General features: G+C 45.8%; 1 protein-coding gene across 4 annotated transcripts in view; it reads right to left on the bottom strand.

The window, feature by feature from the left end:
* The window catches only part of SLC2A9 (solute carrier family 2 member 9), a 172,063-nt gene that overhangs the window by 95,412 nt on the left and 62,680 nt on the right, over nt 1–13,971 (bottom strand). The gene's annotated exons all lie outside the window — the stretch shown is intronic.

A 13,971-nucleotide genomic window follows, 5' to 3' on the forward strand; every position in this document is an offset into this window, starting at 1 on the left:
GGGATTCAAACTTGAGTATATTAAAAATAAAATGAAACAAAATAAAAAGAATGACTGAGCAAAGGAAAAAGAAATTATTAACCACTGATAGCTACTTTGAAATAACAGAAGATCTAATTTCATATTCAGAGAGAGTAAAATAAAAGAACAGTCCTACCCCAAAGAGTAACATCAAATGTCATAAGATCCAAAGAGTTCTTAGAAGAACTTAAAAAGAAATTTAAAAAACAAATAAGAGAAACAAATTAGAAAAAATATTATCAGTTCTAAAAAATTATGAAGAGAAAGTTTATCAAATTGAAAAAAGGTCCCAAGTCTTAAGGGAGAAAATAACTCCCTGAAAATATAGCTAGAAAGAAGAATCAAATGACAATATTAAGGCACCAGGAAATAATAAAATTAGAAAAAATAGAAGAGAATTTTCTTCAGAAAAACTGATCTGAAGAACAGATTGAGGAAAGATAATAGCTGAAAGTTATGACCAAAAAAAAAAACCCATAGATACAATACTGCAAGAAATTGATTTAAGAAAAATTGCCCTGAAAATTCTAGAAGGTAAAGTAGAAATAGAAAAAAAAATTGACTGTTCACCACCTGAAAGAGATCCCAGGAGGAAAATTTACAGGAATATCATAAGTCAGTTTTCAAAATTCCCCAGTTAAAGGGAAAATTATTGCAAAAATTAAATACAATGGACATAGAATTAGGATTTCACAAGATCTAGCAACTTCTACCTCAAAAGGCTATAGATGTTGGAAAATTTTATTTCAAAGAGTAGAAAAGTGGGAGTTGAGTCCAAGAATAATATACAGTAAAGTTAAGTACAATCTTGAATGAAAAAAGATCAGACATTCGACAAACTGAAAGACATTTGGATATTTGTAACAAAGACCAGAACTCAATGGAAAATTTGATACAAAAGTTGCAGAAGAAATAAAAGAAAACCACTAAAGACTGGTTAGAAGGCAGTCATTAAGATCAAATTGTTTACTTATTATATATGTGAAAATGTTATCAGTGTTCTTAAAACTGTCAATATTACTGAGAGACATGATTATTTCTCTCTCATTAATAGTCAAGTATTAACATTGGGGAGACTTAAGTTTTTTGTTTCCCTGGCCTGTTTCCTTGTCCAGTGTCTCAAGGACAGGACTGCTATAAGATAAAATTAACAGTCTCTTCATTCTGGGTATTGCTACTCTCCCCAACTAGCTCAGGCTTGAGTGGGGAATAAAGATTCTTGGTCTAGATTGCCCAAGGCTAAGGGGTGGTCTGGATATAGGGATAGTTTCTCTGTCCAAGAATGACATGGTGTCATGCTCAGCCCCTCACTGAAAAGAGCTCACTTATCTTTGTGAAGTCCAACTCTTTTTAATAGTAAACCTAATCAGAATTGATTGCAACTCTCATAATCACTCCTCTTCCATGGGCATGTAAGCCAGGAGCATGCTGCTAAGATGGCCTCTGGCACCTGAAAAGTGCTTTGGGCCCACTTATTAATGCTGACATTATTATTAAATGACCCAGAAATGAGGTCTCTTGAATTTTTTAGACTCCTTATTACTAAGGTAGTTTGAAAAAAAGTTGGGGCTGGGTGGTGTATGATGAGGGTGAGTCTAAAAAACAAACTGGATTGCAAAAAGTAAAAGGGAGCAATTAAATTTTAAAATTGGCCCATGAAAGGAGGAACTGATAGAGAAGAAGTAGGTGGGGGCGAAGAGTTGGTAATATTGGAACCTTACTCTTATCTAGATTGACAAGGGAATTGCATGTATATCTGGAAAGATGCAGAAGTCTTCCAAACATGTAGAGAGATGAGAAAATGGGACAAAGTAGAGAGAGACTTTTAGAGGGGGGTCTGAATTAAGATTGTGGAGTAGAAAGAGGGAATTGGTGAAGTGAGGGCATAGGAAGGTGGGGGAAAAGATGAGGCAACAGGGATAGAGCTGAGAAAGAAAATAGTGAGTAAAAATAAAGATGAAGGGACATTCACAAATAGTGATTATAATTTTGAATGTAAATGGCATGTCTATAGCACTCTTCTTTGTGTTGACAAAGAACTAGAAATTTCAGGGATCCCTTGCAATTGGGGAATGGCTGAACAGGTCCTGGTGTACAACTGTTATGGAATACTACTGTGGTATAAGAAATGATCAGCTCAATGATCTTAGAAAAACATGGATAGACGTGCATGAAATAACGAAGAGTGAAATAAGCAGAACCAAGAGAACATTGTATATAACAGCAATAGTGTTTTAAAAATGACTTCGAGTGAATAGTCATTTTGACTACTCAAGCAGAACCAAGAGAACATTGTATATGTGATAATAGCAATAGTGTTTTAAAAATGACTTTGAGTGAATAGTCATTTTGACTATTCTAGATGCCCACATTAACTCTAAAGGACATATGAAGAAAGACACTATCTGCATCCAGAAAAAGAGATGACAAAAAGAAGTATATGTAGAATAATTTTATGTATATTTACTTAGAGATGGACTACCATTAGATATAGAGTAGGGTTGGGGGAAAGGGGAAAAAAATAAATTTTCATGTAACTTTAGTATATTTAAAAAGAACAGCAAGTTGGACCTAACAGATTTGCAGTTTGGGTGCAACTATCTTTTTAAAAATTATACTTATGATATAGAAATGCTTGTTTTATTTTACAAATTAAAAATGAAATGAGCAAGCAGCAGAAAAAACATTGTACTTAATTTAGAATTATCTAAATCATTTCACCTATGTTTCATATCTATCATAAAAACTTGGTAGTGTTCATTCGCATTTCCTACTTTTTCTAAAGTTAATTCCTCCAGGCTTCGCTTTTTCTCTAACTGCTTGCTGGCCTCTCTCCCAATCCCTCTACTTGAGCTCAGATGCTCCTTGTCAGCCCACACTATGGAAGACTTGGCTTTTTCATATTCATTCTGCTGTTGTATACACAAGAGTTTTGCCTTTTTGAGAGATGCCTCTGATGCTTGCATTTTCTTCTGTTCTCCTTGCCAAAGCTCTTTAATTTCTTTCCTCTCTTTATCCAATTCACTTTTTCTCCCAAGAAGAGTTTGAACAAATTTGTTGCCTTGAAGAGCTACTGCTGTTTGTTGTGAAAGCTGTCTGCTCTCAAAATCATTATCAAAAGAATTTATGAATAAAGCCGGGAATGGCGTCAATTCCCAGAGCCCAGTGATGACTTCAGTCGCTTCTGCCATTTTTGTAATGTTTCTAACACATTCCCAATTCCCAGCAAAGTTTTTTTTTTTTTTTTCTAAATCCACGCAGCTATATCCTTGGTGTATTTTGACCATATTTTAGCATATGTCAAAAACAATTCGATTCCATTGTCCTTTCCCAGAAGCATGCTATCCACTTCTTTGGGCCACAGAGGTCTGGAAAAGACTTAATTTTCATGTAGTAATCCCACTGGTTCCACAGAAATGTTTTCCAAGGACTGAATTTTTTAGAGACACAGAAAGTTCCAATGATGCACCACGGCCTACCTTTCCCATCAGAAGTCTGAAAAAATGTTATCCAAGACGGAGGTCAAACGTTTCACTAGAAGAAGTTTTTTCCCTGACAAGATGTCTCTCATTTCCTTTATTAACGTCATTGAGATCCACAGCTTCCATTTTTGCAATGACTGCTCCTGGAGCGCGAAGAAGAGCAGCTGAATTGAGGGCTTCGTGTTTTGTTTGTCATGATCTGAAGAATTAGCAGCAGCTCTCCAAGGGGTTCATGAACTACATTATGAAGGCAATCTTGACTTTCTTCTGAGAGGATAGCTTCTTTCAAACAGAGCAGCCCCTCTGTAAACCTTCTGACATTGTTGACCACTTCACATACTCCAGATCATTAATGGGGTTGCCAGGGTCCTCACAGCAATCCGGAGTGCAGTTTGCTCAATGAGTTGCTCTGGGAGCAATGCCCCATTCTCTCCAGTTTCCAGAATTAGGAAGAGCAAAATGATTATACCAGGAGAACTGGGCAAATGATAAAGCATACTTGTGGCTTCTACCATGCTGCTACAACATCCCAACTGGGGCAGAGTCCTAAACTCCTTCAGTTAATGCCCTTGTAGTAAGAGAAAACAGAAATCCGGGAAGCCTCCCGGTGCCAGTGTAGGTACAGAAGGGAAACTTGAAGGTTGAGTCCCGAGCCCACTGCCCACAGAGAACAGTCTGCCCTTTCTGGCTGACGATTCTGCAATCTACCTGTCCTGCCCCCCAGTCCCTCAGCTGCCCTCCAGGCTCACACCTCCATCTGTCCTTCAGATCTCTCCAGATGGAGGCTCAATAGACATCTGAACCCAGACTGCCCAGAAGAGAATTCTGTATTTTTTCCTATAAATCCTCCCCACCTCCTGTCTTCCCTGTGACCCTAGATGGTAATGCCATCCTTCAGACATTCAGATACACAACCTACGAATCATCCTGGATTCCTCACCAGCTCATATCCAAGCTGTTGCCGAGTCCTACTGATGGCACCTTTGCGCTCTCCCCTAACCCAAAGCAACCCTCATCACCTTTTCCCTTGACTGTGTGCAACAGCCTCCTGCTAATGAACAGCCTCCCTCAAGGGCCCACTCCAATGCCTTCTTCAGCCACTGAAGTGATTTTCCCCCAAACCCAGGTCCAGTCATGTCACCTGTCTACTCAATGAATTCCGGTGGCTTTCTACTGTCCATGGGAGCAAATACAAAATTCTCTGCTTGGCATTCAAAGCCCTTCGTAACTTAGCTCCCTCCCATCTTTCCAGTCTTCTTACGCCTTACTCCCCGGCACCCACCGTTTGGTCCGGGGGCGTCGGCGACACCCCCTCTCTCTACTTGGGACACTTTGTCTGGCCGCGTCCTGTGCCTGGGATGCTCTGCCTCGGCACGTGCACTTCCTGGCTCCCCCAGCTTCCTCTGAGCCTCCGATCCAATCTTGGGCGGGAAGCCTTCCCAACCCCCCTCCTTCCAGTGCCTTCTCTCTTTTGGTTATTTCCCATTTATCCTGTATTTAGCTGGCTTTGTAGATAAATTGGTTTGCATGTTGCCTCCTTCATTAGACCATAAGATCCTTGAGAGCAGGAACTATCCCTCGCCTCTTTTGGGTCCCTAGTGCTTAGTAGAGTTCTGGAGCATAGTAGGTGCTTAATAAATGTTTGTTTATTGATTAAGAAGAAGAGATCCCCTGAGGGAGTCTACGAGTAAATTGAAAAGTTTCTCCGAAGCCCAACAATACCGACTTTCTGGTTTCCCTCTGTACCACCTGGAACAGAGATCAGAGGGCCCTCTCTGGAGTTTGGGCACCTAATGGTGTGCTCAAGTCAGCCCACCCATGTACCCAGAGCCCAATCTCCCCATCTCCATTATCGATTCCTCATGGCTCCCTTAAGCGATTCCTGATCTCCCTTTGTTGATAGAACGCAAGGTCCCTGAGAGTCAGAAGGGTTCCATTTGGTGGATTTGCCTCCCACCCCTAACACAGGGTGGGGAGGCGACTGGCTTATGGATACCACTACTTTGGGCAACGAGACGTGATGGAAAGAGTGCCAAACTGAGCACCAGAACACCCTTTTCTGTGCTCTGCCATTCGCTTCCCGCACAACACTGGGGACACCCCTACTTCCCCACTTTGGGCTTCATCTGGAAAATGGAAGTGATGATCATATGTGTCCAGACTCGAGGTGTCCCAAGCTTATGAGGGAGATCAACTAGGAGAAAAAACTGAGGTTAAAAGTCCCAAAATCTACTAAATGCATGTTTAAGGCTGGCTCTCGGGAGGAAGCTAGAGCAATTTCCCGCGCCCGTTTCTTGGTCGTTCAATGATATTTAGAGGGCATTCCAGTGCCCTGATGATACCACTATTGCCCTAGTAGTGCTCCACTGGTTGCGACATCCCTTTCCACATTCGGTCCGTGTTAGCCCATCCCAGCTACTGCAATGGTGCCTGTATTTGCAGGATCGCCTGCTTCCTTAGTGAAGACCCTTTGAATGCCCCCTCCCCACCCAGAAGCAACCAGAACACTGGTCAGCAATTAGTCCGGATCTGCCTTTCTGGGGTTGTACACGTTTGTGAGTGTGTTACCTCCTGGTCCCCAGTGGTCCAACTTGGTGAAATGAAATACCTTTATAATCAGGGCACAATGACTGGGAGTACTTAGGCTACTGATGAAATAGTGCCCATAGTCATAATGAGAGCAGTGGAGCACAATGGAGGGCGCTCACCGGCTTCAGAACTGGGGTACCTTAAAAAGCTGAACATCCTTGAACCTGGATGATGTTGGGCAAAAGCCCGACCTCTACCAAGAAGGAATAGAGACCATGATGTTCTAGCATAGGGAACTCCTGGAGGAGAAAATCCCTTTATATAGGTTGGCAGCTTCTCTACAACTGACGGCATTGCCCATACTCAGTACACGTCAGAGGCGGGACTTAACTCCCTGATCCTCCTGCTCTGATGTCGGCTCTCCATGTGGCCCTCTGTTATAACATTCATAATAATAGCGCTTTTGAAAGCAGGGACTTGGGACACAGGGTGGAGAATGAGTGATCCTCAGCTGGAAAATGGGTGAATAAATGGTGTTATAAGAACATACTATATTATTGGGAAGAAGGAAATGATGAGTGTGAGGAATTCACACTTGAAGACTTGGAAAAACTTAGACATAATAAAATCAACAAACAAAAGAATGCACAACTTGTGCAATGTCAGCCATCACTAAAAGTAAGGAAAACTCTCAAGCAACCCAAAGTCAACAAAACTCTCCATATGATAAGTAACAGGAGGGAGGGTCTCTGAGGACAGAAGGTGCTATACACAATCACACTCGCTAATTGTTAGTTACTCTTTAACAAACTATTTTTTTGGTAAAAGGGAGGACCTAGTTCTAAAAATGACTGGGATGGGAAAAATGGAAAAAGAAAAGGAATCCATAAAATACTGTATCGTAAAAGTTTTTTCTTTGGACAATCATGGAGTTTTATTCCACTATCATGGTATAGAGAGAACCCCCTCGATTATGGAAGGCTTTGTCGCGTAGCACCTGCTACCACAGACCCTACAAGCCTGGAACTCCTTCCAGGATGTGCCTGCTGGCAGATCCCGCCGACTTAAGTTCACCCAGGCTCAGCAGCAGCCCGAACCTAGGGTTGTTTTTGTTTGGACACAGCAAATCATGGACACTTTAATTTCTCGTGCTTTGGAGAGGGAGGAGTCTGCCTGAGCGGAAAGAGTAGCATACGGCAAAGAAATGACAGATTTCCAAACTGTGAAATACTTTCATGTAGTAGTTTTCTTTTAGCCCAGGTCCCCATTAATCTAATCAGTATTTTCAGCACATTCAAGACTCCCACTGCTCAGAACCACGTTCTAGGACGCGAGTTTGAGGAATAGCCGACCAACTGACCCTTGGGTCCCTTGAAGCTGCGAGGGAGTAGCATAGTGCACCAAGCCCTAGGCCAAGACCCGAGTTCAAATACGGCCTCAGATGCTACCTATGTGACACTGAGCAAGTGACTCAACCTCTTTTTGCCTCCGTTTCCTCATCTGCAAAATGGGAATAACAGCACCTACCTCCTTAAGTAAGACTTAAATGAGATTTTTGCAAAGTGCTAACCAAAGTAGGTGCTATATAAAGGCTTATTCCTTTCCCCACCCCCTGAACGGCTGGGACGGTGGGCGGAGTGCAATACAAGACACAATCTTTACATTGACCGTGGAATTTACAGTGAGAGGGACTTATAGGAACGTATAGTGTAGGGACAGCAGGAATGATCAGCCCTCCAAGACTCAGGTTATGAGATTCAGGGAAGGGAAAAAACATGGAGAGCCGGAAGGCAGCCAGGAGAGAGGGACAAGAGCTTAATTAACTAAGAGAGACGATAGCATGGCGGGTGGAGCACAGAACGGGAAGCCACAAAGGCCCGAGTTCAAATTCCATCCCAGATCAGATTAACTGTGGGATTCTAGGCTCGGCATCTGTAGCCTCAGTTTCCTCATCTTTAAAATTGGGATAGTCATCCAACTTACCTTCCAGTGTTTGTATGAAGATCAGAAGTAACGAGTGTAGGTAAAAGTGTCCTGCGAACGATAGGCATTAGTATTCCCTAGTCTGTGCCCTTCACTCCAGAGACGAGAACATGGAGAGGGGCGACAAGTATGAGCCGGCATCCTGGGCTCCAGGAACAGAGCCCCCTTGCATCGTCCCCCACGGGGATGCGGGACGCTCAAGCCGGAAGAGACTTTAAAGATCTTAGGACTCGGCTCCTTCCTTTTTGCAAGTGGGATAAGTGATATGGCAGGCCTAAGTACAAGAAGTCGGGTCTCCTGACCCCCGGGCCGGCACTTTCCCCAACCCCTGGGGAAACAAGAGTTGATATGTTTGTTAACGGCTAAGGAGCTCGGGACTGGAGCACTGCGGGGGGAAGGACTCAGCATATGACTTAAAGGGTATTTCCCAAGGGGAAGTAACAAGTCCAACTTAATTACCGTGGCGCAAGCATGGGGCACTTAACCTCCCCCATTCTGCTTTTCCTGTGAAGCCTCTAGTGCTGGATGTCTCATAAAACATTGAACCGGGCGGATCTCATGTTTCATTACATGCCCACAACAGGACGAGCTGTCTCTGCTATTTTTGCATATTTTTGCATTCTAAGATCTCGGGGTCCCCACCAGGCGTGTTAATGTGAGACCCTTTAGAGTTTCATGTTCTCCATCTTTTAATCCCCAATTGGTGCAAGGGGGAAGGAGGGGCCTGAGAAGACTGGTTTTTTGCTGCTCTGTCCTGGAAAGTGACTGTTCTGGAAGAGTAGAAGCCATGACTGGCTTCTCTGGCACTGCCACCATCCTTTGGGACAAAACTGAGTGCTTTCCTGGAAGAAAGCCCGTTATCCTTCTCCGTGAAACACGGACCGGAGGAGGGCCGACCAGGGCCAACAGGGCACACACACACAAAATGATTCGTTCTACTACTTCCAGAAGCATAACTTGATTTGGGGGTTTTTTGAAGAGTGTGAGATCTGCACTTGTGATTTTATCAATTTGGGGAATTTCCAGGGTGAGAGTTGTCTCCATCAATAGAGCAGCCTCCCCTTCGAAGCTTTCGGTCTTAGCGCGCTTCCCTTCTCCTGTCCCAGGAAGTCGAGTCCTTCCAAGAGCCAATGATTATGAGACTGCGCAGAGTAGACTGAAGTCGAAAGGTCTGAGTTCCAAGCCTGCTTCTCCCGGTTCCTGCCTAGTATTTGGCAAGTATCCTCTCTGGTGTTTATTTTCCTCTTCTACAAAATGGGGGAAGGCGTGAGAGCTGGATCGACTGCTGCAGGACCACCCAGTTCTTCCGAATCCAGGCCCAGAACTTTTTTCTTCCACTCTCAACCAAGCATAAGGTTAACATTTGACTCCCACTTAAAAATGAGCAGGTTCATTGTAGCCAAAATAAAATCAAACCTTGGCCCGATTCATATTGCCTTGCATCTCCTACACCTTCTAGATTCACATTTATACCTGCACCTCCACTTAACACACACTCTGTGTTAGGGACTCCCCTGTCCAGTTATCCTTGGCAATACCAATGGCAGTTGACACTGGATACCCAAATACTTTGATATTCGGAACGGAGGCAGAGAGGACCACTTGGCTCTCGCTTAATGAACCTCCAGCCGGAACGGTAGTTCTGTGCCGAAAGAACGGGTCTGTAACGAGTTACGGACCGGGGGGTTTGCAAGCTGTTTATTAATGGGGTAAGACCTCTTTGACTCAACTCTGATTCCCCACATGTCATGTTGGCTGGGTTATCAACGAGAAGGACCCCAGCAAGCGGGCAGTCCTCGAGCCCTCAGGAGGGAGGAGCTGAGTGAGCCTGAGTTCTGGAAAGGAAGAAGATTCCCAGGCGAGGGAGACCCAACACAACTGTACCGATGGGAGCCTCGAGACCCAGCTTGTCACAGGCCTCTCCCTTTGACTTGACTCATTCTTTTTCCTTCTTTTTATCCCCAAGAGGAACCTCTCCTTGATTCTGCTTCCTCTTCTCATTTCAGAAACAAATAGCCTCCCACTTGGGTATTACTCAGAATCTCTGCTGGGTTACAGGGAAATCATTTGATAGATAAGAAACTGATGGTCTATCCGTTTGGTGGGTCTCGACTTCAACTGACTTTTTGCTACTGGCCATGTAGCTCCAGCGCAGGAAATACTGTCTCTCTGTCTCTGACCTTTCCCCCTCTCCTCCACTTTCTTCTCCCCATCCTTCTCCTTTCCCATTTCCTCTTCCTCCCATCTCACTCCATTTCTCTCGCTCTCTTTCCTTTGTCTCTCAATATTTATCTTTGTTAGAGAACTCAGGGGTTATATTAGCCAATGTTTACATGATCATAGCGGTTCTTGCCTTAAACAAATCGAAAGTCTGTCAAGTTCTGTTAAGAGAGAGCAGTGATGGTCAAGTGACTGACGAGATACGGGCCTACACATCGTCTCCAATCCTCCCAAATCCTCAACCCTCCCTAAAATGGTAATTATATGTGAGAGAGAAAGCAATGTTAGCCGTTTCCCCAACCCGAGACACAACATCCCAAACTGTGGTTCCGGATCCCCCGTGGGGTCCCGTAACTGAATGCGGGGGTCACAGAATTATGATTTATTATTAGTAAATGTTTGATGTGTATATCTATTGTATATACCGATATACCTGGGGTCATGAGTGGAAAAAGTTTAAGAAGCCCTGGCCTAGACCCAAATAATCAATCACTAATTAGGACCACCAGAGCTGCGCGAGTCTGCTTTTCCATGGAAAAGCAGAAGTTTGCCTCGGCTGGAAGAGAGGTGCAGAGACACAGAAGGCCAGCAGGGGCTCGGCCAAAGGACGGATCGAGGAGCTGGGAACCCGAGTGGAACCCGCAGCTGGTGGCGTGATAACTTTGCCAAGCATCCGGCTGGGGCCCCTTCTGAGCCTCCACCCCAGCAGTCGCTCGTGGCCAGATCCAGCCCGGAGGCCCCAGGGAAAGCACCTTCCTCACAGGGTTGTTGTGAGGATCCAATGCAAGATTTTTTAAAGCCCTTAGCGTGGCGCTTGGCACACGGTAGGTGCTTAGTGACTGCTTATTCCCCTTCTTCCAAACCCTTAACTGAGCGTACGGACAAACTTCAAACGCAGGCGCGGATCTCTTATTCTTTGCGTTCTGTGGCGGCAAGCACGTTTCTGCACGTGCAGCAGAGAACATGGAAGCCAAGCTTACCGTAGCTTCATAATTAGTCAGCATACGTGCGCGTCCTTGCACCGTAAGGTTCCCTGCCACCTACTGAAACAAAGGCTAACCTCCCAGGCCCTGGAGCGCTGCTCCCAGCTTTATCTCATACTCCTCCTTTAGCCTTCCAGCTAAATAAGACGACTTTGCCGTTCTCCGTGCAGGTCCCACGTTTCCCTCTCTGTGTCTCGGCTCATACCCTTCAGGGTCCGCTAGGACACTCCCTGCTCTGTCTCAATATTTTCCTGGATCAGTTTAATAAGTCATCGCACACTTCCTTTGGACATCCTGACAATGGATGTGCATATAACTTATTTTGTACTGTGATGTTTAGGCCCCGCGGGAATCTGAGAACTGGATTTAAAATCCCGTGACCCTCAGTTTGGCCAAGTGTTATGTGCGAGCGTGGGGCCAGAGGAGCCCTCGTGTTCCTCCTGAGCTGTGAATCTCTTCTGAATGTCCAGCCCAGAGGCCGCCTCCTTCGGGAAGCCCTCTCTGATCACCCCAGACCTCCAAGAGCCCTTTGTACTCCTCTCATGCTCCCGATTGCTGTAGACATGTGTCTCACCTTCCATGTTTGGTTCTAAGTTCTTCATAACCGACACAAGATGGTTTTCCTTTTCTTTACCACCCCCTAATGTTTGCCCAGTGCAGATCTCTGCACCTAGCACTTAATAAATATTTCTGCGTTTCCACGGGGAACAAACATTTTTCTTTTTATGGTTTTAACTCTGCAGTGGAGGAGATATCCCCCCACCTAGGCCAGAAACACAATTGCCCATTTCCCCGATTCCCTCATTCTCTTTCCGTTACCACGTGCAGGCTGGCCACAGGAGCAGTGTTTAATACACGAACTGACTGTAAGTAAGTTCTTGCGGACGGTTCAGAATTATTCTTCCACGTCTTGAGAGGCCATAGCATTAGTAACCTCAGCTTCCCAATAACACTATTCTCTTCTGCTTTCAAGAAACCGCTTCAACTCAGCCAGCTTTCTCATCTTGTTAAAATTTTCCACAGTGCTATTATTTCTCAGAGCGCCCTTCGTCCCCCCACGCCCACCCCAGCTCGCCCCCTTCGGCAAGCTTCGGTCGGCCTGGCAAGCGGGCTCTCTGGATTGGGGTTTCGTCTGTTCACTTGGTCCTGGGCAGCCACCCCCCCCTTTTTTTTTGAAAGCCCAAGAGTGATGAAGCCCAGTAACTCCTTGGCGTCTTTCCTTTCTTGGCAGAACCTTTTGATTTCTCTTTTCTGTTCCTTCAGCTTTAATTTGACTTCTCCCTTGACAGTTCATGGGACTTCACAGACACTTGATCGGTTGGCGATGTGCTGCCGAATCTGATCAGTGCTTTAGGACGGACTGGGGTTGAAAGCTCCTCTATGGGGTCAGCTATAGCGTGCCTCGGGGGAGTGGAAGCCCCTGAAGCCAAGGACTGTTTTGTTTTTATCTCTGTATCTCCAGAACTTAGCATGGTATCTTATGCTTGTTTGATTGGCTGAATCGCGATTCTCAGTGTCCTGCGGTGAGTTGAAAAATCCGTCGCTACGTGTCGCCAACATGCATAAATAAGAACTCGCTCAAAACACTCGACGACGACTACAACCATCTGACGCTGGGCTCCGTCCTCTCACGGGCTGCAGAGACGGTTTCCCAAGAAGTATCTCTTCTGATTCCCTGAAAGGCATAAAGCTCACCTCATAACCCTTTTGTAGCAAAGAAAGTGAAAGCTTGGACAATCACAGAGAGAAGGAATGGTAGAGCTTGGAACACAGGCCTCCCGGCTCCAAGTCCGGGACTTTTCCATGACACCACCTTAACAAGGTCCAACCATTCTTCGAAATCATAAAAATTAAAACAAAAGCATGTTGGATGCTTTAAAAAATATATATTCTCTGGCTCTGGCAAATCATGATCTGCTCCAATTGTTTACGTTTTGACCCATGACTGTGGAAACCGTCTCTGAGCCTGCAGAAGCACCTTTGGGGCGCCGTGGCAGCAGCGTGCTTCTAGAGATCCTGGTGGTGTCGGGGCGGGGGGGCGGTCCATGGGACCAGAGATTTTGGATGGCCGCCTAAAAAGTGAGCGGGCAGCAGGCTGCACCAGGGCTGCCGGGCGGAGGAGGATGAAGGGGCAGCGCCTGGTCTGAACACCACGTGGCCGCGCCTGCACCTGCTCACGCTGCCCCCCCCCCCCCAGAGCATCTGGTCAGCCTCAGCTTGCTCATTTGTAAAATAAGGAGTCAGACCCTGTGGCCCTCATCGCCCACAGTCCAGGTGCTCACTCCCCCTCCAGGCCCTCTCCATCCCACGTTCTAGGTGCTGCAGCATTTGAGCAGTCTAGATCCAGGGCTGCTGCTCCCAGTTGGTTAGAAGTCTGGTGCTGGGCCTGGAGCTGGGCCATGGGAGGGAATCGGAACTGAGCTCGGCGTGGGCCCTTCTGGGCAAGACAGCCAGCCCAGGTTTTGATGGGCACCCGAGGCAAGCACAAGTTACACAGGCGGACAGCTGGAACCTTTTTTAAGAGACAAGGGTCCTGTGAGGGGGCTAGCTTGAATTTTACCCAGGAGGGGATCTCCTGTGGGTTTCTTCCTCAAGCTTTTCCAGGGCCCTTTGGAACCGAGGGCACCTGAGCGAGCCCCATGAGCTCCTGAGGCCTTGGTGAGCTTTGCCTTCGAGGCTGTGGTGGTCTACTCTCTGAAGTAATCGGGACCCGTGCTGCTGTTCAGAGACAGAAGCTGGGGGGAGGGCTGGTT

This window comes from Sarcophilus harrisii, chromosome 6 (assembly GCF_902635505.1).
Source record: "Sarcophilus harrisii chromosome 6, mSarHar1.11, whole genome shotgun sequence".
Lineage (NCBI taxonomy): Eukaryota > Metazoa > Chordata > Mammalia > Dasyuromorphia > Dasyuridae > Sarcophilus > Sarcophilus harrisii.